This window comes from Erinaceus europaeus, chromosome 1 (genome assembly GCF_950295315.1).
Source record: "Erinaceus europaeus chromosome 1, mEriEur2.1, whole genome shotgun sequence".
Taxonomy (NCBI): Eukaryota; Metazoa; Chordata; class Mammalia; order Eulipotyphla; family Erinaceidae; genus Erinaceus; species Erinaceus europaeus.
The window spans coordinates 181,561,306-181,587,394 of record NC_080162.1 but is presented as its reverse complement, the minus strand read 5'-3'; positions in this window follow the sequence as shown (position 1 = coordinate 181,587,394).

The following is a 26,089-nucleotide window of genomic DNA, read 5'->3' as shown; positions in this document are numbered from 1 at the left end:
AATTATATGAATGTTACTTCTTTTGAGATCATTTCATAAGTCTCTGTTGTTGTATTCAGTGTCTCTCAATCTCCTTTTAAGCTCTTTCACCTCTGTCTTCATTTTCTCTAACTCATCCTCTGTCTGACTAATTCTGTTTTCTGCTTCTGTTAGTCTGCTTTCCCTTGCCTCAGCTTCTTTCTTCATTACAGCTATTTCAGCTTTCAGTTCGGATCTGCCCTCAGGGTCGTGGTGGTCCCTGGAGACTCCCAAGAGAAAGCCCCCGAGCTAAAGTGCTCTCTCCGGGTCCTCTGCTGGCCGCCCAGCAGCGCTCTGCAACCGGCGGAGGAGCCGCCTTCCTGGGCGGAGGACAATGCCGGGCGCACTTGCCTTGCCCGGCGCAGCCTGGGAAGTCTGGAGCCCCGCTAGTCCGTGTAACCTTTACTCTAATTCTTAACCCAAATTAAATTATAATCACCTCTTTGGTGTCACCCCTTATTGACAGGCCTGCTAAAGGCAGAAAATCCTACCGTTTCTAGAAGATGTGATTAGAGAACACGCTGTTGACAGTTTCTCAGTCCGCCATCTTCCCCCTTCTCCAGTTCACATAATTCTTACAGTTTACTTGCTTCTGGGTTTTTTTTTTTTTTCAAATTCATGTAGATCAGATCTCTAGATTCCACATATGAGTGAAACCATCTGGTAGTTGTTTTTTTTTTTTATCTCTTTACGTATTTCAATAAGCATAATCACTTCCAGTTCCATCCATTTTGATCCAAAAAGACACAATATCATCTTTTTTAATTACAGAACATTACTCCATAGAATATACATCCCATAACTTATGTTTTTATTGTTATTATTATGGTTGTTGTTGATGATGTCATTGTTGTTGGATAGGACAGAGAGAAATGGAGAGAGGAGGGGAAAACAGAGAGGGGGAGAGAAAGATAGTCATATCCCATAACTTCTTTAAACAGTCATCTGATGATGGGAATCTAGGCTGCTTCCAATCTTCGGCTACTATGAATAATGCAGCTATGAACATAGGGGTGTGTATGTCCCTTCTAATTAGTGCTTGAGTGCCCTTTAGATAAATATCTAAGGGTGGTATTGCTGAAACATAAGGTAATTTCATTTTTTTTTTGTTTAAAGATCATTCCATACAGTCTTCCACAGGGGCAGCCCCATCACCAGTGAAGCTGTGTTCCCTTTTTTCCACAGCCTCTCCAAGATCTGTCTTTTTTTTTTTTTTTGGTTTGTTGGTGTAAGCCATTCTCTCAGGTGTGAGATGGTGTCTCAGTGTAGTTTTAATTTGCATTTTTCATGTATCTGTGGGCCATCTGCATCTCTTCTTTAGAAAACTATCTGGTGCGGCCAGGTGGTGGTGTACACATTGCAATGCTCAAGGACCTGAGTTCAAACCCCTGGTCCCCACCTTCAGGGGGAGCTTCACGAATGGTGAAGCATGGCTGCAGGTGTCTCTCTGTCTCTTTCCCTTTCTGTCTCCCCCTCTGCTCTCAGTTTCTCTCTAATATCTAATTTCTATCCAATAGTAAATAAATAAATAATTTAAATACCTATTGATTTCTTTGGCTCACTCTTTTATTGAGTTATTTTTGCTTCTTTTGTAGATCTTTACTAATTCTGTAGAGATGTCTAATATCAGTTGCTTCTCTAATGTGTGATGTGCCAATATCTTCTTTCATTTACTCAGTTGCCTGGTTATCCTTGTGTAGTTTGCTTTTGATGTGTACAATTGTTTACTTTCATTTAGTTCCATTTATATAGTCTTGTTTTCATTTCCCATGCCCAGAGGATTGAGTCTCCAAATACACCTTTGATATGAAGGTCCTAAAAAGTCTCACCAACATTTTCTTCTATAAATTTTGAAGTTTCTAGTCTAAGATTTGTATCTATATCTTTTTAAAAATATTATTTTTGTGTCTTTATTTATTGGTTAGAGACAGTCAGAGATGAGAGGAGAAGGGGAAGATATATAGAGAGAGACACCTGCAGCACTACTTCACTACTTGCAAAGCTTTTCCCCTGCAAGTGGGAGATGGGGGCTCGAACCTGGGTCTCTTCACATTGTAACATGTGCATTCAACCAAGTGTGTCACCACCCAGTCTTATATCTAGACCTATAAACCATTTTGATTTGAATTTTATGTATGGTGTTACCACCTTGGACTAATAATAGTGGTGCTTTTGGTATTCCCTACCTTCCAAGAGATGGAAACAAATTTGTGATTAAAGGTGTAGGACTTCTTTTTTCCTTTCTTTTCTTTTTTTTTTTTTAGATTATCTTTATTTATCTATTTGAGTAGAGACAGCTAGAAATCAAGAAGGAAGGGGGTGGTAGAGATGGAGAGACACAGAGAGAGACCTGAAGCCCTGCTTTACCACTTATGAAGCTTTCTCCCTGCAGGTGAGGGCCGGAGGCTCGGACCTGGGTCCTTGTGCACTGTAACATGTGAGCTCAACCAGGTGCACCACCACGCAGCCCCGAGGTGTAGGATTTCTATCAAGCCACATTTGCTAAAAGTCAGACAAATAAATGGAAGTCACTGCCTATTAATATTTTAGTTTCTCTGCACAATTCACTTTTGTGGGGGTTGACCATTATAAATAAACATTATAAATAAAATTTAAGTACTTTTAATTCTCCCTTTCATATCTATTTTCCTTTTTTTCTGGAGACAACCACTTTAAAAATATGACAGATATCCTTCAAGTTATTCTTTTATATTTTACTTATATTGGCATTTATATTATATGATTTTCATGGTTTTATTATTTTCATAAATTGCTGCCATACTGTGCAAAAGCTTTTGACTCAGATTTAATTCTACCTAATTCTGTGACCTATCCTTATTTTAAAAATAGACTGTATTAAATGTATTGCTCATGAATTTTAACTGTTAGATATTTCATATGAGTAGACCACAATTTATTTGTTCTTTCTCAATAACATTTGCTTTCCATTTTTCTTCCTGTATTTAAAGAATACAATAATGGATGTTTATAAAATATGACTTCCTGGAACACAGTTAATGTTTTTAGAGGAGAAAATCATAAGATATACATAATTTCAAGTTTACTTGAGAATGCCAAACTACTCTCCCTATAACATTTATACCAATTCCTATCACAACCAGGAGTGCATGAAAGTTCTTTTTTTCACATGCCAGCCAGTATTTGTTATATATAATCAATATACCCATACATTTATACATACACAGGCACATATGTTCTGATATATGAGTTAAGACTGTATGATTCAGCATTTTCCTTTAATTTGTTACGTGCTTCTTAAAATGGATTATCATACAAGTCTTCAAGTAGGTGATAGTTGAATTTATCAATCACATGTTCTGTTATATCTTTTCTATAAGTCTTTTCTTGATACTCACTCATGATGTTTGGATATTCACTGTTTGCCTCTCTAGTTCCACTCTACCTTTTCCCATCCTGCTTTGTGCTCTGATAGAAACAGACCTCTATAGACTGTGTCAATTTGGCTCCCTTGGCGTCTTGCAACCCAATTGATTTGGTCAGTGGGAGCCGTCTGCAGGTGACGAAGAGGTTGAAGTGAGGATGCTGAAGGTGTTTAAACTACTGATTTGCCCCTTGTTATGTGAAAGTTTGGTAATAATGGTATTCCTCTATGTCAGGTTACAGCTTTTGTTGTGTGACCATTTCTTTTTTTTTTTTTAATTTACTTACTTCCTTTTTGTTGCCCTTGTTTTTATTGTTGTTGTAGGTATTACTATTGCTGATTTTATCTTGTTGGATAGGACAGAGAGAAATGGAGAGAGGAGGGGAAGACAGAGAGGGGGAGAGAAAGATATCTGCAGACCTGCTTCACTGAGAGATTTTAAAGAAAATTTTAGGAGCATGCTTGTAGGTATGAAAGACTCTTAGGTAGAAGTATGGAATTTTTTTTGAGATACCTAATCCCGTCTCATCTATTACAACAGCCCAACCTTGTGTTTGCTAATGGCATGGGGAGATGGACCAAGAGACCCAGTAAGAGACAACACAGAAAATACATCTAATCCAAACCAATCCTTGATACCAGGAATAACATCTTAAACCCACAAATCTTATTTTCCAAGTTAAATTATTTTGTACAGGATGAGTGTATATGTGAATTCCTGTTTTTATACTTTTCATTCTCACTTTTTTTTTTAAAAGGAATTATCTATATTCTAACTTCACTCCTTGTAATTTTTTGAATCAGGTTTCTTTATTCTTTTTTTTTCCTTTCTATTTTTATTTGACACATCAGAGAGAAATTGAGAGGGCAAGGGGGAGACACAGAAAGGGGGAGAGACAGACACTTGCACAAATGCTTCACCACTTGTGAAGTGTTCCCCCTGCAAGTGTGGAGCAGGGCTCCAATCCAGGTGTTTTTTTGTTTGTTTGTTTGTTTTTAAATAAAATGGAAACACTGACAAGACCATAGGATAAGAGGGGTACAATTCCCACCATCAGAGCTCCGTATCCCATCCCATTCCCGGATAGTTTTCCTATTCTTTAGCCCCATGGGAGTATGGAGCCAGGGTCATTATGAGGTGCAGAAAATTGAAGGACTGGCTTCTGTAATTGCTTCCCCACTGAACATGGGCATTTACAGATCCAGCCCCCCCCTCTCTCTCTCTTTCCCTAGTGGGGCAGGGCTCTGAGGAAGTGGAGATCCAGGACACATTGGTGGGATCATCATTCCAGGGAAGTCCAATTGGTATCATGGTAGCATCTGGAACCTGGTGGCTGAAAAAGAGTTAACATATAAAGCCATACAAATTGTAGATTAATCATGAACCTAATGTCTGGAATGCTGCAGATGTAGATTTGGGTTCTTCCTTTTAGAAATAGCTAGTAGGTCTATTTTAGGTATATTCCAAAGGGCCCATGGCTTTATTAGTTTTTGCCTGAGCCTGACATCTGATATGCAGCTTTCTTTATTCTAATAGAACAGACAACGTTTGTGTACTAGCATTATTACCACACACTATAGGTTGCATGTCACTGCATTTTCTAATTTTTAAACCCAGTGTTGTGTTGTAAAATTGAAATTACTGGTGCTATTTTCACCAAAGTAATTTTTGCTTATGGATAATGCTATAAAGAAGTCTTGGTATCTACAATATATGATATAAGTCTCTTGTTTTATTGCTAATGGGTATCTAGTTGGCATAATAGAAACTATTTGTACTAATGAAAATTGTGATGAGAAGAAACATGTGGCTATATCATTATAGTAGGGTTGGAGGCAGCTTCTGGCTTGAGCTACAACAAGCAGTGGCTTGTGACTTAGGATTCTCTGGATAGGGTAGGATACTGGGCCATCAGCAGGAGAGATAATAAGGGGCACTAAGTGTGATGCGAAGGAGGGGTACTATAGCTCACTTTTGGGTTAGAAAACAATGGAGGCCAGGAGGAAAAAGAAAGGAAATCTTTTAATTATTTCTGAAGCTCACCCCTTCCCCCTCACTCCAGAATCAGCCCCAATTACATTTCTAACTCTTTTACTTTTTGTCATCATTAGGGCTTCACCATTTCACAGCAATTTTTTCTGATAGAAAGTGACAGGGCCCACTTTCCCGTATGCATCTCCCAATCCAAACCAAATAACATTGCATCTGCCGATCACAACCTAACCAAGGCAACGATTGCTACCTCAACATGCTTTACCTCAGAATGTATCCAGAGACTTCACGTGTGGAATGACAACCCTTCAGCTTCATTACTCGGGTGAGACCTTTCCTTTAATAGTACACTCTAATTTCATCTCAGGTAGTTCACTTTCTAACAAAGTCCCATAACATAGATATACACCAGTTTCTGTGAGAGAGAGCTTATGTGCACACGTATCCATAAACTACTGCAAAATATATACCTGAAAGCAGGACTACACTAGAGTTTGCAGTGAGTACCTCCCTAACACTTCCTCTCCACTATTCCAAGCTTGGGATCCATGATTGCTCAACAAATTGTTTGGCTTCATATGTTAACTCTGTTTTCAATCACCAGGTTCCAGATGCCACCAGGATGCTGGCTAGGCTTCCCTGGATTGAAGACCCCACCAATGTGTCCTGGAGCTCAGCTTCCCCAGAGTCACACCCTACTAGGGAAAGAGAGAGGCAGACTGCGGGTATGGACCGACCAGTCAACGCCCATGTTCAGCGGGGAAGCAATTACAGAAGCCAGACCTTCTACCTTCTGCAACCCTCAACGACCCTGGGTCCATGCTCCCAGAGGGATAGAGAATGGGAAAGCTATCAGGGGAGGGGGTGGGTTATGGGGATTGGGTGTTGGGAATTGTGTGGAGTTGTACCCCTCCTACCTTATGCTTTTGTTCACTAATCCTTTCTTAAATAAAAAATTAAAAAAAAAAAAAAGAAAGAAAGTAACAGTGAGCGAGAGAGAGGTCAGGTAAAGTCTCAACCTGCAGAGCATACATGTTACAATATACAAAGACTGAAATTTAAGCCTCAGGTTGCCACCTGCAGAGGAAAGCTTCACAATTCACTGCAGTTATCTCTCTTCCTCCCGCTTCCCTCTCAAATTCTCTCTCTATCTAATAAATAAAAATAAAAAGTAAAAGAAACCATTAAAAGTTTGTGTGTGTGTGTTAACAGAAAATATGTCACTGAAGCTTCTCCCAGTAACACGTTATATTGTTGGGAGCTGAGCTCAAACCCAGGAACCATCTCAAGTGACTGAGCTCTTCAGCTCAGCTTTTGAGCTCTAAGAAAAGTGTTGTTCTCCTCTCTGTTTCCCCAATAACTAGAAGAATACTTGGCATATACTATGCATATTGAATGTCTATACCATGAATTGATATTTTCTAAAAGGACCACTTCATCCCTGCTTCCATCATCAGTACCTATCAATATGGATACCTCTTTGCAAATGCTTATACAATGGAATGAATCCATTTGCCTATAAGATAAATATTAGATTATAATTTTAATCTTCATAATACTTTCCAAGTGGCATTAATAATAATATATCAATACTTAATGTCTTTGCTATTGCAATTGACAATAGCACTTAGGAATGAAATTGATTTCACATTTTCTTTTATAAAAGTTTATAAATTAAAAACATTATATATGTATTCTGTAATTGCACAAGTAATTAAAAGGAATGTTAAAATGGGGCAGTCAGGTTTCTCACTACTGGAGTTGGCCTGAGAGAGAAGCATGAGGAACGGGATAGAATCTATTAGAACTGGAGAGGTAAGTATGAACTTGAACTTAGCTTAATGTAAATACAGATTCATATGTATACATGAAAGTCATTGCATGTACATACATATTTCTTTGCTCAACAAGAGGACCTAGAATTGACAACACCCCAGTAGCAATAGCCTTACTTAATTTCAAATACCACTCACTTATAAAAAGGACTACTTGAAAAATGACTCATTATAAAACTGGAAGTAAAACTATACACCATTATCCTGAAGAATGTTAAATGACCAGAAAATGACAAAGTACCCAAAAAACAAAAGACAAGGAGACTGATGCATCAGAAAAGCAATAGAGATAACTGAAACTGTTCCCAGTAGTCAACATGCAATTATTTGAATAACAAAATATAAAGTAATATTAGATCATAACTAAAAGAATAAAATAAGCACCTGTGAATCTCTACCAACAGATCAAAAGAAGAAACAAAGAAACTCTCCATCTGAATTTCAGTCCCCAGCATCACATGTGTCAGAGTGGTTTTCTGGTTCTCTTTCTCATAAATAAATAAACAAACAAGGAAGTAATAAATTCACTATCTTAAGTATATAACAGTAACTCCAATATTTTAAGTTCTTCAGCTTCAAGGAGGTGGAACACAGTTTGTCATTCCTTAAGTGGTCATGCATAGTGGCTGTCTTCCAGAGACTACACCAGGGAAAGGTGAGGAAAAGAGGGATTGTATAGTCAAGAAACCTGACAACACTACTAAATTCAGGTGTTCCAGATTAACACCAGTGGTGATACATTATGACAACAGTGTCATGTAATGAGAATGACACTTAATTTTATGGGTTTTCTTTCATCTCTCCTGAGATCTTCTTCCTCAAGTCTCATCAGAAGAAAAATCCCTATAGAGACATACTGTACCAAGTACCTGGTAAGTAATTCTCAAAACTTTCAAGACCATAAAATAAAAGGGCAGTCTGAAAAACTATCACAGTCTAGATGAACTTGGGAAACTATTTTAAAGTAATGTGATATCCTGGAAGCAATCCTGGAATGGAAAAGGAACATTATGTGAAAATAAAAGACACCTGAATAAATTATGGACTTTAGATAATTTCTTTTAGCAAACCTCCAAGTACATAATGTAAAGAGCAAAACCAGAACATAGAGTATGTGCTAGAACATAGAGTATTTAACATGTCTTAGATAAATGAGGGGAAGTGAATAACCCTTTCTTACATTAAGTTCCTTATCCAAATACATATAGTAGCTATAAATACAAAAGTAAAAGTATGTAAGCAATTATATATTTTATAGTCTATTTAGAAGTTGGTCCCTTTATTTTAATTTTCTATCTCTCATTTCAACAGAATACAAACATCTCCTCAGGCAAAGTAGCGACAAAGAAAACTCTTGATTTTTGTAAAACACAGAGTTACAGATGTGGAAAAGAGTAATAACAACTATTACAAAAAAAAATCACTCAGTTAAAAATGGACAGAGGAACTGAACAGACAATTCTCAAAAAAAAAAAAAAGACATTTAGCTGGTTAACAAGCATATGACAGTCATCCATCATTTCTCATTGTCAAATGCACATGAAAACAACATTGGGGTGATATACCTGTGAAACTATCTTGTCTGAATGACAAAAAGCAGGGAAAAGGAAACCCTCATATACTGTTGATGGGAATGCAAATTGATGTAACCAATATAATAAAACAGCATGGAGACTCTTCATAAAAATCAAGAAATACAACATGACACAGTTATCCAATTCTTATGTACTTATTATACAAGAAATGCACTGATTCAAAGAGACATAATAACTCCTATGTTCGTTACTGGAAAAAAACTTGGCAGCATTATTCGCAGTTGCCAAGAGTAAGAACTAACCTAAGTTCTCATAAATAGTTGATAAAGAAGATGTGGTACAAAATGATGATATCCGATATCCTACAAATTGCAACACTGGATAGAGCTAGGGAATATTATGCTAAAACAAATGTCATGTGACTTTCCCTCTTCATATGTGGTAGTTAAGCAAATAAAGCAATAATAACAAAAAGAAACTCAAATCCAGTTTTCTACCGCTATTCTCAACTCTGGCACCACCGTCCAAGGCTATATTTTTAGGTCACCTCCATGTCAACTATAAAACTCAAGCAAAAATTACTAAAAGTCATGGGCCCCTAGGAACATATAGACTTCCTACATACTCACTACCTTAAGATCCATATTCTTAGCTGCTTATTCCTACTTTTTGGTTCTTGTTTATTAAACATTGTATCCTGCTTTATATCTTACCACCTTTAAGCCACCAAGTTGCAGAATTACCACCTTCTGAACCCCATAAGATTTTTTGGTCCATATTTCCAGAGGGGTAAATATTAGGGGAAGATGACCAGAGGGCTCAGAACTTCAATCCCGTCAGGAGCCAGAGAGAAGAGGAAAAAAGGAAGCACATTCAGGAGTAGTAACAGGGGTAGTTGTGACATAGGAAGGAAGAAAAGGCAATACCATAGAAAAAATGACAAATAAATATATAGATAGATAGTTATAGAAATAATAATTGACCCATATCTGTCACCTTGGGAGAACTACTGCAGTTTCCAGTGAAGGGAATGGGGACACAGAACTCTGGGGTGGAAATGGTGAGGAACTATAATTCTATTATCTCATAATTTTGTAAATCAATATTAAATCACTAATAAAAAATTTAAAAAAAGAAATTCAAGACTACAAAATTTATTTCTTCAGAAGTGAAATAGAAAAGGCATGAATAAATTGAACAAAAGATGTCAATTATATCACTACTAATGGGTAGAAAATGAGTCTTTGGTGAGTATAATGTAGTATATACTTTTATTGTATGTATGTATATACTCGAAACCTTTGTTATGTTAAACTAAAAAAATCCCTATAGGCAAGTTGATGACATGATTCTAGTGTTCTTTGCTTCTACAGTAGTAAGCTCAGAGATAAAGATGTAAAAAAAAAAAAATTTTAAACCACTGTTCTTTTTTTAATTTTTTAAATTTTTATTTATTTTTTTTTATATAAGAAAGGATTAATTAACAAAACCATAGGGTACAACTCCACACAATTCCCACCACCCATTCTCCATATCCCACCCCCTCCCCTGATAGCTTTCCCATTCTCTATCCATCTGGGAGCATGGACCCAGGGTCATTGTGGGTTGCAGAAGGTAACCACTGTTCTTATAAAATAACTAAAACATGTAGCTGCTAAATTGCTTCTGTTACAATCTTGGTAACAAATTACCCCAAATTATGTTCGCATATTTCTTTTAAAAATGCTTTCCAGGAAGAGAGAGAGAGAGAGAGAAAATATGAACACACCAAGGTATAATCTGGTACCATCAATACTAGAGATCAAACTGGGGACATCATGCTTGAGAATCCAATACTTTGTCCACTGCACCACTCACAGCCTGCTCAGCCTTATATTTCAAAGGAGTTCTGGTCATATGACTTTTCAAAAATCCTTGATCACCTGTAGTCTACTTCCATGTACTGAGAGATGGAGACAGGAGGATAAGCAAATGAATATGCCAAGACAAACTACACCCAACATTAAGGAAGGGTTAAGCAAAAGGTCTAATTCTGTTGGATTTGATGGATTTGTATCAAGAAGCATTACAGCAGGGTTACATAGTGGTTATGCAAAGAGACTCTCATGACTGAAAAAGTCCCAGCTTCAAACTTATGCACCACCATAAGCCAGAGCTGAGCGGTGTTCAGGTGAAGAAGGAGGAGGAGGAAGAGAACCAAGGGGAAGGAGGGGAGAGGGGGAAATTTACATGGGGATAGGAAGAGAAGAAGCCTAGGAGTAGCAAAACCATTCTGTTGAAGAAAATCAATGCAAAGTTGGTGAGGTTTTCTTCAGTGTTTCATGCTGTTAGGGAGGTGAAGAGAATTCAGAAGTCTGACATCCCAGCCACACTATTTGTGACGGAGTTCCTACTTCACCTGTTGAGAGACTCAGTGACTGATGTTTGTTAAACACACAGGATAGCATTCAGCTCATCAGTGTCTAAAATATGTTTTTGTTTATAACAGTGCTGGTCTTGCTGCAAATGCAATCCAGTCCGCTTGAGATTGTTTACTCTCTTAGAGGGAAAGCCTGCATGTAGTGAGTCTGTTATCAGAGAAATAGTGAGATCAGCCTTTGGCTGCATAGAGTCTCCCATCTGGACCTTTTCCAAGCATTGAAAAAGAATCATCTTATTTTTTTCATCAATGTCTTATTAAGTTATCTTTGAAATTCCTGTCATTTTTGGACAAATGAAAAATAATTTATAGAATTATTTTCTGAGAAATATCAGCATCCATGAATAAATTAAGTAATAATGATACATTGTTAATTAATAATTATATAAATAATTATAATTAATTACAGAAGCTTAATAATAAATTAGGCTTCTATAGTTACTTCCCCACTGGACATGTACATTGGCAGGTGGATTCATACCCGGGGTCTATTTCTATCTTTTCCTAATGGTAGTGGGGTAGGGTTCTGGAGAGGTGGTGCTTCCAGGACATATTGGTGAGGCTGTCTGCCCAGGGAAGTCAAGTTGGTGTCATGGTAGCATCTGCAATTTGGTGTCTAAAAAAGCAATAAAACAGAGCAAATTGTTTAGTAATCAGGAACCTAAAGGCAAAAATATAGCAAATGAGATTTGGGGTCTCCATTTTAGAAAAATCTAGTAGGTCTATTTCAGGCATATTCCTAGGGGCCCATGACTTTACTAATTTTTACCTGAGCCTGACAGCTAACATGCAGGTGGGCTAAAGGTATTGTCTGGGGAAATGGTGTCAGAGTCATAAATAGGACTAAAAAGCTGGATCATGGAAGAGAGTAGCTCATAAAATATGGGAAAAGTATAAAAAATATTAACTGTGGGTGAGACCTTTCCTTTTATAGTACACTCTAATTTCATCTCAGGTAGTTCACTTTCTAACAAAGTCCCATAACCTAGATATACACCAGTTTCCGTGAGAGAGAGCTTATGTGCACACGTATCCATAAACTACTGCAAAATATATACCTGAAAGCAGAAGTACACTAGAGTTTGCAGTGAGTACCTCCCTAACACTTCCTCTCCACTATTCCAAGCTTGGGATCCATGATTGCTCAACAAATTGTTTGGCTTCATATGTTAATTCTCTTTTCAATCACCAGGTTCCAGATGTCACCAGGATGCTGGCCAGGCTTCCCTGGATTGAAGACCCCACCAATGTGTCCTGGAGCTCAGCTTCCCCAGAGACACACCTTACTAGGGAAAGAGAGAGGCAGACTGGGAGTATGGACCGGCCAGTCAACGCCCATGTTCAGCGGGGAAGCAATTACAGAAGCCAGACCTTCTACCTTCTGCAACCCTCAATGACCCTGGGTCCATGCTCCCAGAGGGCTAGAGAATGGGAAAGCTATCATGGGAGGGGGTGGGTTATGGGGATTGGGTGGTGGGAATTGTGTGGAGTTGTACCCCTCCTACTTTATGTTTTTGTTCGTTAATCCTTTCTTAAATAAAAAATTTAAAAAATATATTAACTGTAAACCCCATCAATTTGATCTGGGGCCTGCCCATATTCAGCACAGGAGCCTGTGTAACCTCTGCATCCCTGTAGGTCTGAGCTCACATTTTGTGGTCAAAGCTAGGGACATTCTGTACTAATTGCCGGACCTGTCTTCCTCGAGTGGCAGAGTATGTTGACCCAACCTCCCTTCTGAGAGTGGGGTAGTCCCCACTATTGTTGACTCACATTGAGGGCAAGGTCCTGTAAAGGCAGGCCCACAAGAGGGCCCACTTTGTTATTCTGCAGCACCAAGAAGTGGACAAATAACATAGTTGACTGAGTCCATCTTTGCAGGGATCACTGCCTTCACTACTCTTAGTTTCTTTGTATTTGTACCATCCTCTAAAATGGGAATCAGTCTCGTAATTATTTTATTAATGTATTATTAGACTCTCATTCCACCACAGGTATAGTAATTTATTTTGTTGTATGTTACAAACCTCCTGACATAGCTTGCCAGTTCTAATTCTAGTACTATTATAATTTTAAGAGATATAAAATATGTTAATTTTAATATTTTACATTTATGAGGTAAATTTACAATTATGTCTTATATATTTAATTTCATTTTAAGGGAAAGAAATTAGCACCCATGAATAAATTAAGTAGTGTTTTTATTTCTTTATTGGATGATTAATGGTTTGCTGTTGACAGTAAAATACAATAATTTGTACATGCATAACATTTTCCAGTTTTCCACAAAATCCTCTGCCATCATGTTCCAGTACTGTTTTTAATAGCACCTTAAACAATTCACCTCTTGTGATGCAAGCAAGCCAGTTTTGAGCCTGTCCAATCCTTACTACTGTTTTTCTTTTTTTTTTATTTTTTTATATTTATTTTCCCTTTTGTTGCCCTTGTTGTTTTTATTGTTGTTGTAGTTATTATTGTTGTTATTTATGTCATTGTTAGATAGGACAGAGAGAAATGGAGAGAGGAGGGGAAGATAGAGAGGGGGAGAGAAACAGACCTGCTTTACCGCCTGTAAAGCTACTCTGCTGCAGGTGGGGAGCCTGGGGCTCAAACCTGGATCCTTACACCAATCCTTACACTTCAAGCCACGTTTGCTTAACCCGTTGCGCCACCGCCCAACTCCCGGTGCTGTGTTTTTCTAATAGAAAAAAGAAATGAAATTGGTCTAGAATAGTGAAGCCTCAGCAATGATAGAAAACAAAATTCACTTTTGTTTCTTGGGCTAAAAGGACAATGGTGCATAAGAACTGTCAACTCAGACTTTCTTTAAGAACCACAGTTTTTTTTTTTTTTATTCATTTAATGATGATCCAAAAGACCATAGGATAAGAGGCATACAATTCTATAAAATTCCCACCAACAGAATTCAACATCCCATCCCCTCCATTGAAAGCTTCTCTATTCTTTATCCCTCTGAGAGCATGGACCCAGGGTCATTATGGGGTACAGAAGGTGGAAGGTCTGGCTCGAACCAGGATCCTTACTCCGGTCTTTGTACTTTGCACCAGCTGGGCTTAACCCGCTGCGCTAACGCCTGGTCCCAGGTTCGTTATTCTTAATAGCTGAGTAATATTCCACCGTGTGTATACCACAACATTCTCAGCCATTCAGCTGTTGTTGGGCACCTGGATTGTTTCCAGGTTTCGGCTACTACAAATTGTGCTTCTGTGAACATAGTTGTGCACATATCTGTTTGAATGGGTGTGATTGAGTCCTTAGGATATAGCCCTAGGAGAGGAATTACTGGATCATGTGGAAGGTTCATTTCAAGCCTTATGAGGATTGACAAGACTGCCCTCCACAAGGGTTTGACTAGCTTACATTCCTATCCGCAGTGTAGGAGGGTTCCTTTGTCCCCACAGCTTCTCCAGCATTTGTTGCTGCTGTCATTTTTGATGTATGATATTCTCATAGGGGTGAGGTGGTATTTCATTGTTGTCTTTATTTGCATTTCTCTGACAATCAATGACTTGGAGCATTTTTTTTTCATATGTCTGTTGGCCTTTTGTATCTCTTCTGTAGTGAATATCTTGTTCATATCCTCTCTTTACTTTTGGATTGCGCCATTTGCTTTTTTCTTGATAAATTTGGTGAACTCTACGTATTTTGTTTATTAGTCTCTTGCCTGGCATATGGCATGTATGTATGTATGTATGATGTATGGCATGTCTCCCATTCTGTGAGGGGTCTCTTTGTTTTGGTCTCTTTGTTTTTGATTTAGTCTTCCTTGCAATTGGGTTTGTGTCATCAAAGATGCCCTTGAGGTTTAGATGGGAAAGTGTTCTGCCAATATTTTTCATTAAGTATTTGATAGTTTGTGATTTAACATCCAGGTCCTTGATCCATCTGGTGTTGACTTTTGTTTCTGGTAAGATAATGTGGTTCAATTTCATTCTTCTGCACATTTCAACCCAATTTTCCCAGCAGTATTTATTTATTTATTATTATTATTTATTAATAATAATTATTTATTATTATAAGTATTTATTTTATTTTATTTATTGATTCCCTTTTGTTACCCTTGTTTTATTGTTGTAGTTATTATTGTTGTTGTTATTGATGTCATCGTTGTTAGATAGGACAGAGAGAAATGGAGAGAGAAGTGGAAGACAGAGGGGGGAGAGAAAGATAGACACCTGCAGACCTGCTTCACTACTTTTGAAGCGAATGCCCTGCAGGTGGGGAGCCGATGCTCAAACCGGGATCCTTACATGGGTCCTTGCGCTTTGCACCACCTGCACTTAACTTCTGTGCTACCACCTGACTCCCCCCAGCATTATTTATTAAAGAGACCCTCCTTCTTCCATTTAATAGTTTCGGCCCCCCATATCATAGATTGGATGTCCATAGGTTTGCAGCCAGGTAGTCAATGATGAGTACCCCTGAATATGTTGCAGTTTAGAGAGTCAGAGCCAACAGATTGAGTCAACAAAGAGGAACTTTTTTTCTTTTCTCCTTTTTTAAAATTTCTTTATTGGGGAATTAATGGTTTACAGTCAACAGCAAATACAATAGTTTGTACATGCATAACATTCCCAGTTTCCATGTAACAATACAACCCCCACCAGGACTTCCTCTGCCATCATGTTCTAGGACTTAAGCTCCTCCAACCCCCCCCCCCCATTTTTCACTTTGGTGCAATACACCAACTCCAGTCCAAGTTCTGCTTAGTGCTTTCCATTCTGATCTTGTGTTTCAACTTCTGTCTATGAGTGAGATTATTTCATATAAGAAGGAACTTTGTTCATGTTAACAGGCCACAGAAAGAGCTCATGCTGTACAAAGGGACGGTACAAGTTTGTACAGGGGGTGCAGGCTGAGAGCAAAAAGGATCATTACAGAAGGAGAGGTTGCAAGGTCAAGGGGCAGGACTTGTACCCATTGCTCTGGGTCTGCTTGCCTTAGTTACTGTTATGGTTACTGTTATCTTTTCCTGCACAGCTGTGTCTGGGAAAGTTTAGCCTCAGCATAAGATACACCACTGTGGGGTTAGGGGGTGGGTGGGTATCTTTCTCAAGGCCCTTTGTTATCTGGGGCTTCTCTCCTTCTTACAGTTTGGTTAGTCTTAACTCTTTGCCTTGACATTCTCTTTTCCACCTCAAATGATTTCAAGAAATGTAAACAATATTACTGATTATTACTAATTCCTTAATTCTGTTTACAACTGGGTAATTCAGATGGCTGATTTCTGAATGTGAATTGAATTATCCTTGTTCCTTAAAGTCATAGAAGATTTGGGGCCTAATTACCTTTGCATCCAACATCCTGGAGCCCTGCCAGCTGGAGTGCTATTGTCAACTATTTTCCACACCTGAATATTGAAACACAAACTAGTATTTCTATCTGGGGGCTTCCTTGCAACCATTTCCTTGTTGGTCCTAAGAGCTCAAAGTAAGATTTATGCATGTGTTTTGCAACATTCTATTGAATCTCTTGCCTATTGGATTTAGTTTGACTTGATGTAATGCAATTAATTTCTTTCCAGTAGTCAATGTTGTCTTATATATATATATATATACACATACATCTAGTAAATAGATTACATCATTCAGTTTTATGGACTTTTAACCTGCTCTTGAATTCTGCAGCACCAAGGAAGAAGTGGACAAATAACACAGTTGACTGAATCCATCTTTGCAGGGATCACTTCCTTCAATACACCTAGTTTCTTTGTATTTGTACCATCCTCTAAAATGGGAATCAGTCTCACAATTATTTTATTAGTGTATTATTAGACTCTCATTCCACCACAGGTATAGTAATTTATTTTGTTGCATGTTATAAACCTCCTGACATAGCTTGCCAGTTCTAATTCTAGTACTGTTATAATCTTAAGAGATATGAAATATGTTAATTTTAATATTTTACATTTACGAGGTAAATTTACAACTATGTCTTATATATTTAATTTCATTTAGACCTCAAAGACATTTTAAGGGAAAGAAATCAGCCCTTCTGCTTTGGTAATGAGTAAACAGAGCTCAGGGAGACAAATGCTTTGCCTTTGGTCACACAGCTGTTTATTGTCATGGTCAGGACATTGGCCCCACTGTCTTCAGCAAAGTCCAGGCATTTGCAGTCATCTAGCACTTAGTCTTCTTCCTGTGCCCTTCCCAACACACACACATAATACAGTAGGGAAAAATTAAAGAGAGCCACAGTTCACATGACTCTTGGCAAGTGATTCAGCACATCTCATTTCAGAATAAATCAGAAATACAGTCCATAGTCACAAAATCAAGATTTTCCTCAGTTTTGCAGCAACCTGTACTGTCAACCCTATTATGTGTTTTTTGGCTCTAATAATTCTGAGCAACTTATTTTCTTGTAGGTGTTAGAAATGTAAATTATTGCAAACATTTTTGTAGTTACTTTTAGTCAAGTCCCCACTATGAGTCAAACGCTTACAGTATACAGAGCAAAAAATAACTCATATTTATTGAGTGCTTTCAGTAGTAGATATCTGTATATACACTGCTTTTACTCATCTTCATAACATCTTTTTTACATTGATATATCCTCTTATTTTTTATAAGCATGAGCCTGAGGCCTAGAGAAGTAACTTGCCCATTCTCATGGCAATGCTTCAAGGTTATTTGAACTTCATAGATGATTATACCTTCAATGCATGTTTTCAGTTTTGTCTTCACCAAATTCATGTCTAGTTTCCAGTAATGTGTTTAAAGATACAGATGACCTTTGAAACTCTCTGTAAAATGTATTTATAAGCTATAATTTAGTGCAGGCAAGGTATTATGATAGAAGTCTAAAACAGTGACAGAATGCATAGCACTTCTAAATGATTGTGTTTTGTAGGATGAGTGAAGATATTGTATGACAGTTTAGGAATGAACAAAAACTCTTCTTAGAATAAACAGAACTAAGTTTAGATAGTGAGTGGGATTTCAGATTCTTCAATGTTAGAGAAGGACAGAGAGGGTATTTCAAAATAAGAATATGGTGCAGTTGGAAGTATGGCATTAGAAAGGGCCAAGTCTCTTTAAGGAATGATGAACATAGAATGTGTAGTTACTGATGGGTGAGAAGTAGAACTATAAAATAATGGAATACCCTACCTGCAGGGAGGAAATCTTTACAACTGGTGAATCAATGCTGCAGGCATCTCTCTCCCTCTCTATCTCCCCCTTTCTCTGGATTTCCAGCTGTCTCTATGCAATAAATAAATAACAGTAAAAAATTTAAAAAATGGAATATTCTGGATCTTGGGTTAAGGGATTGGGCATTTATATTCTAGGTAGACAGAAATCATTTAAAAGCATATATTGCATGGGATTATCATAAAGTTTTGGGAAGGTGAGAGAAGAAAGAGTATTCATAATGAAGAGAATGAAGAATGGTGTGTGTGTGTGTGTGTGTGTGTGTGTGTGTGTGTGTAATGTTGTGCTAGAGAATGCTATAAAAAATCAACAGATCTTATTGAGTCTTCTCTCTTTTTTGTTTGGTGAGTCTGGCTAGGGGTTTGTCAATTTTGTTTAATCTTTCAAAGAACCAACATTTGGCTTCATTGATCTTTTGTATGGTTCTTTTATTTTCGATGTTCTTTATTTCTGCTCTAACTTTAGTGATTTCTGTCCTTCTGGATGCTTTAGGGTTCCTTTGTTCCTCTTCCCCTAAGTCCTTGAGGTGTGCAGTAAGGTCGTTCATTTGAGCTTCTTCTTGGTGTTTAATATGTGATTGTGTGGCTATAAGTTTCCCTCTTAGTACTGCTTTAGCTGTGTCCCAAATATTTTGATAGGTTGTGTCTTCATTTTCTTTTCTTTCCAGGAACATTTGAATTTCCTGCTTGAGTGAATCTCTGACCCAGTGGTTCTTAAGGAGTATGTTGTTTAGTTTCCAAATTCTGTGACTTATAATAATTGTCTGTCTGTTGTTAAATGTTAGTTTTACTCCACTGTGGTCTGAGAAGATACTAGGGATGATTTCAATGTTCTTGAATTTATTGATGCTGTCTTTGTGGCCTAACATATCCTTGAGTATGTGTTATGTGGATTTGAAAAGAAGGTGTATTCCAGTTTTTTGGGGTGAAGGACTCTGAAAATGTCCAAGAGGTCTAGTCTGTCAATCTCTTCATTCAATTCTCTTGTATCTTTGTTGGTTCTCTGCTTTGTTGATCTAAGTGTGAAAGTGGGGTATTGAAGTTTCCCACTATTACTGTATTACTACTGATGTATTTTTGAAATTCTTTCAGTAAGTGCTTGACATATTTAGATGGTCCCTCATTGGGTGCATAGATGTTAATGATTGTTAAGTCTTCTTGGCTGATTGATCCTCCTTAAGTCTTCTTGGCTGATTTATCTTGGCTGATTGATCATTATGTAATGTCCTTGCCTATCTTTTATTACTTTATTTAATTTAAAATCTATCGTGTCTGAGATGAGAATGGCTGTTTCTGCCCTTTGTTGTGGTCTGTTAGCCTGTATGATAGTTTTCCATCCTTTCACTTTAAGTCTGTGTTTATCTTGTTGTGACAGATGGGATTCTTGCAAGCAGCATATGGTTGGGTTATGTTTTCTGATCCATCCCCCAACTCTGTGCCTTTTGATGGGTGAGTTTAAGCCATTGACATTTATTGATATTATGGATTTAACGTATTGTCGTGCAATTGTTCTAAAAAAAATTTTTTTTGTTTGCTCTGATATATTGCCAGTATTATAGTGATGTTCTTGTTTATAAGAGGTCTTTTAGAACCTCTTTCAGGGCCGGTTTGGTGATGGTTGCCTCCTTTAACTGTTGTTTGTCTAAGAAGGTTTTGATCCCTCCATCTAGTTTGAATGAAAGTCTAGCAGGATATATTATCCTTGGTTGAAACCCTTTTTCCTTCAGGGCTCAATAGATATCTTGCCATTCTCTTCTAGCTTTTAGAGTTTGAGTGGAGAAATCTGCAGATAATCTTATGGGTTTTCCCTTGTATGCGACTTTTTGTTTCTCTCTTGCAGCCTTTAGGATCCTTTCTTTATCCTTACTTCTTCTCATTGTGACTATGATGTGTCTTGGTGTCTTCAGGTCTGGGTTGATTCTGTTTGGTACTCTCTGGGTCTCTTGAATCTTGATGTCCTTTCTGTTATTCAGGTTGGGAAGTTTTCTTCTATTATTTCCTCTAGGATGCTTGCTTCCCCTTCCTCTCTTTCTTCCTCTGGCAGGCCAAATATGCAAATGTTACTTCTTTTGAGATCACCCCATATGTCTCTGTTGTTGTTTTCAGTGTCTCTCAATCTCTTTTTAAGCTCTTTGACCTCTTCCTTAGTTTTCTCTAACTCATCCTCTGTCCGACTAATTATGTTTTCTGCTTCTGTTAGTCTGCTTTCCCTTGCCTCAGCTTCTTTCTTCATTACAGCTATTTCAGCTTTCAGTTCTCTAATTGCCTCAAGATAATCAGTATTTTCCTTGGGGGTCTCAACTGTTGTTTCCCTAATACTGCCATTCCTTTCCTCCAATGTTGTTTTCATTTCTGTGATTAATAAGTTTATTATTGCTTGTATACTTTTCTTATCTATGGTTACTTCTGGCTGATTTGTAGTTTCTTCTGGGATCTTCATTCATTGGAGTAGCAGTTTTATTTGTTTTTGATCTACCCATTTTTTTTATTTATGTGTTTCTTATTTTTATGCTCTGTTGTTCCTCAGTTGTTGTGTTTTGAGCACAAGCAACACTGTACTAAATACTTTTTTGACAATTGCACTCACCAACCTCAGGAATTACAGTAGCAACTGAAGCAAGTATTGAAGCAGTTTAATCACTATCAGTTAGCCAAACAATTTCTCTATTCTGTGAAAAAATAGTAACCAAATCCCAGTGAAGAAGAAAGAGAAAAGAAAGAAGGGATAGCAAGAATAGACAGTTATGCAAATCTGCTATCCACTGTATATTCTAGGGTTAACAAGAGGGGAAAGGGAACTAGAGCAGAGATACACACATAGAGAGTCCACTCTGAGTCAGATTTCTTCCCCAAAATAATTCACAAATTCAGAAAGGCAAAGAAGAAGGAAGAAGTGTATGACAAGATAAAAAAAAAAAAAAGAAAAAGAAAAAAAAGAAAAAAGAGACAAGTGAGAGAAAAAGGAAAAGAGAAGGAAAAGAGCTGTAATTAAAGAGCAGTGAAAAGAAAAAAACCCTCAGGACTAGACAAGGATGGCTGAAATAGACAGTTATGCAAATCTACTATCCACTGTATATTCTAGGGGTGGCTAAAGGAGGAAGGGAAGTTGAGCAGAGACACTCGCAGTGAGACTCCACACTGAGTCAGAATTCTTCCCCAAAATAATTCCCAAATGTGTATCAGTGAATTCAAAAAAGCACACTGTTTGGAGGTGTGGGGGCTGGGGCCTGTGGCTTTGGAAGCTGTAGGATTAAGGAAGAAAGGATGACAAGAATGAGAAAAAGAAGAAAAAAAGAGAGAAAAAAAAGAAAAAGATAAGAAAAAGAACAGTCATAAAAGATCGGTGAAAGGGGGAGTCAGGCGGTAGAGCAGCGGGTTAAGCGCACGTGGCGCAAAGCGCAAGGACCTGCGTAAGGATCCCGGTTTGAGCCCCTGGCTCCCCACCTGCAGGGGAATCGCTTCACAAGCTGTGAAGCAGGTCTGCAGGTGTCTCTTTCTCTCCCCCTCTCTGTCTTTCCCTCCTCTCTCCATTTCTCTCTGTCCTATCCAACAACAACGACATCAATAATAACTACAACAATAAAACAACAAGGGCAACAAAAGGGAATAAATAATAAAAATAAATATTAAAAAAAGATTGGTGAAAGGAAAGATTTATTTATTTATTTATTTTTAATTATTTAATTAGCTATGCGGGGTGAGGTGGGGGGGGTTGGCTACTTAGAAAGAAAAAAAAGGCCAGAGGTTTCAGAAAGGTATAGACTTAGGATGAATGATACTCCCTGGTGGGACAGGAATTTGGTAAAGACAGAAGCTCAGCAAGGGAGCCTGCTAGGAGCTGGTCCCCAGGGACTGGTTATGGGGGGGTGGGTAGGGGGAGGAGGTGTGCTTTATAATTAAATGGAAAAAAAATTTTCCCCCTTTTTTTCTACTCTATTTCTTAACCCAAATTAAGTTATAGTCACCTCCTTGGTTTCACCGCTAGGATTCCTTATTGACTGGCCTACTAAAGGCAGAAAATCCTACCGTTTCCACAAGGTGTGGTCAGAGCTCAAGCCACTAGCAGCTTCTCAGTCCGCCATCTTCTGGGAACCTACCTCAGCAGATCTTATTAACTGAATGTGGGACAGAACAAGCAATGAGTTAAGAATGTTGCCAAATACTTGATTCTAGTTTGCCTAGTTTTCTCCTTTCCAAGTCACTTTCGAAAGGGCAACTCAACTCTTGGTAAAAATGATTACATCTTTTTAGTTACTGAACTGCTACTATAGCTGCACTGTATATAACAGTATTCGTAATGTTTGATAGCTTGATTAGAATAGGAAATAAAATCAAATAGAAACACTTGAAAACATTGCCAAACTCACACATTTATAAAGGAAATATTGGAGCACCTCGTATAGAAGTATTTTACTCCAAGCTAATCAAGTAATTTTTTATTTGAACATAAGACATTAGAATTGTAATTCTTTAAACATAATTATAAGATATAGCAAATAGTAGAGCATTTAATAATGTTAATGTTTATTTCTTGTTATAATTAAATATTTCAATAAAATATGAGACCTCAAGATATATAATGTGCCTTTTAATGTAAATCATCAAGATGATCACATTTAAGGTGTTTATTGCACTAACATCTGCTATCAGGAAAAGTTTATAATTTACATCTTGTTTTCTTGAGAGTATGGGGAAAGTAGCTTCTCTTTTCTGCTTTTTTGTTTTCTTTTGAAGAGGAGTTATATGGAGCTGGGGAGGTTGGTCAGTGGCAGAGCACAGAACTTGCATGCGTAAGGCCCTATGCTTTTATCTCGGTGTACTTATCTTAGAGCACCTATGCTTCTCTCATTTTTTATTATACATTTTTGTTAAACAAAGATTTTTTTTTAATAAAAAAGACATTGTACTTAGATGTCGGGTTGCATCACAGGGGGAGAGAGAAGAGACCAGGAACTCGTGGTGGAGCAGGAAAACAAATCTTGATACTTTAGCTTTTCATATCTCATAAAACAAATGTCTAAAAGATAGTTTGAGTTTCCTTAATTCTGTTACCATACTTATTTTGAAGCAAATGTAATCTTATCATGACCTGCATGGAAACTTACAGCATCATTCTATGGGCACAGGTGTTCTATATCTCTCTTTCCTCGTCATTCTTTCTGATAGTACAATTGTAATGTTCCTCTTCCTATTTCCCTCTCGAATCAGTTGTGCTACTTTTCTAATCCCTTTTATTCTGGCAAACTTCTTTTGGTAATAAAGTACAAAGACTATGCTGTGATTTTTCCAGGTCAAATCTTAACAGAGTCATTTAAATGTCTACAGTCACATTTTTGGAAATGGGCATGCCAGATGTATTTTGTAGCTTTGCAAGCCGAATGACAATATTTTCTATGGGCACTTAAATCTCATGCTTCAGGGAATCAACTTGGGAGTGTATAAAGAGACAGAAAAGTGTTTCTTCCTTCCTCAGCATTTACTACTTAGCTAATTCAATTTATCCGCTCTATGACTTTGTTAACTTTTACTTTCACATTTGTTTCCAGCTCTGTAACTATTGGTAATTGCTATGGGCTATATACAAAATTATATAAGCCAATAACCTGGCACTAGAGTGAAAGTCTTGTGCCTGGGAATACTCTTGATATTGTAGCTCTTAAAAGCTAGATTTCATTTATGTATTATACATAAGCACAATCTTCTGCAAATAATAATGTCATATATCCTATACTATGACCTTCAACTTTTCAAATACAATTTGCTCAAAAATGCTTAACATTAAAAATATGTTAAATTAATACAATGTATAATGGAGACAATGATGGGACCTACACTAGATTTAATTTTTTTATCAGCTGTTATTAAAAGTCACAACTATTGAAATCTATGAGTTCAAAAAATATAAGAAAAATATATATTTCTTTTTGTGTGCTCTAACTTGGTACCAGTAATACATATTCACAGCTAAAATTAGGAGCCAGTTTTGGAGGAAAACATGAGTTGCAAAAGAGGGAGCAAGAAATATTCTCTGTTAAAAAAAATAAGTGTTTATTCCCTTTATTATTATAAGCATTTGCCACAGAAAGAATGTGGATTCAAATTTTGTTGCTGTTTTCGGGACAAAAACTTTTTCTATTGCACTCTTTCTCTTAGATAGTAGGTAGGAATATGATAGAATGAGGGATGACTCATCATCTGGGGTCATAGTCAGGGAATCCTGGGCTTCCCACATATGAAGGGTCTAGGCCTCTAACAGATCCCTTTCTCCACCATCACTGGTCATCTCCATCAGGAACATCATCATAAACCCTCCTGTGGGCCTCAACAGGACCTTACTCTCAATGTATAACAGCAATGGTAGGGACTCCCCTCCTCTCCAAAGGGAGGCTGTTTCAACATACTCTGCCACTTGAGGAAGACAAGTCCTAAAGTGGGTGCAGCCTAGAATGTTCCTTGCTATGACCATGAAATGCAAACTCAGACCTACAGGGATGGAGAGGTTATACAGGCTCCTGTGCTGAATCTGAATACACAAGGGCCCCAGATCAGATCGATGAGGTCTATAGTTAATGGTATTTATTTTTATTTTTTTTTATAATTTATTTCTTTATTGGGGAATTAATGTTTTACATTCAACAGTAAATACAATAGTTTGTACATGCATAACATTCCCCAGATTCCCATTTAACAATACAACCCCCACTATGTCATTCATCATCTTTCATGGACCTGTAAGACTATACTTTCAGGGATCATTTCTATAGTATGTTAATGGTATTTATATACTTTTCCTATATTTTGAAGCTACTCTCTGCCCTGATCCAGCTTTCTAGTCTTAGTTCCAACTCTCACACCATCTCCCCAGATAATACCTTTAGCCCACCTGCATGTTAGAGATCAGGCAAAAATTATTAAGGTTATGAGCCCCTTGAGATATACCTAAAATAGATTCCCTAGTTTTTTTCTGAAATGGAGACCCCAAATTTCATCTGCTATACTTTTACCTTTAGGTTTCTGAATATTAAACAAATTGTTCTGTTTTATATCTTAATGGTCTTCAGCCACCAAGTTGCAGTTGCTACCATGACACCAACCTGACTTCCCTGGGCAGACAAACTCACTAATGTGTCCTGGAACCCCACCTCTCCAGAGTCCTGCTCAACTAGAGTAAAATAGAAACAGATTAGGAGTATGGATGAACCTATCAACATCCCTGTCCTGTGGAGAAGCAATTACAGGAACCAAACCTCCCACCTTCTGCACCCCATAATGATCCTGGGTCCATACTCCAGAGGGATAAAGAATAGGGAAACTTCAAATGTAGGGCATGAGTTACGGAACTCTGGTGGTGGGAATTGTACCCCTTATGTTCTACAGTCTTGTTTATCATTATTAAATTAATAAAAAATAAAAAAATAATGAGAGATGACTAATCTAAAAAGTTACTTAATGGAAACTTAACTTAGTGACCTTTAATGCAGTGCCACATAAAGTGATTGGTATCTGGGGCAGTTTATAGACTTTAGGTAGTAGGGACAATGTCCAATTGGATGCATTAATGACAGTTTGATTCATTTAGCAGGCAGAATTTCCATGTTTGGTTCCCCTTTTCTATACAGAAGTGTCTCTACGAGCAATTCAATCAAGTTTAAAATTTCACAGTTTCTAAAATCTTGTTGGATGTGATCTAGCTATGCATAGAGAAAAGG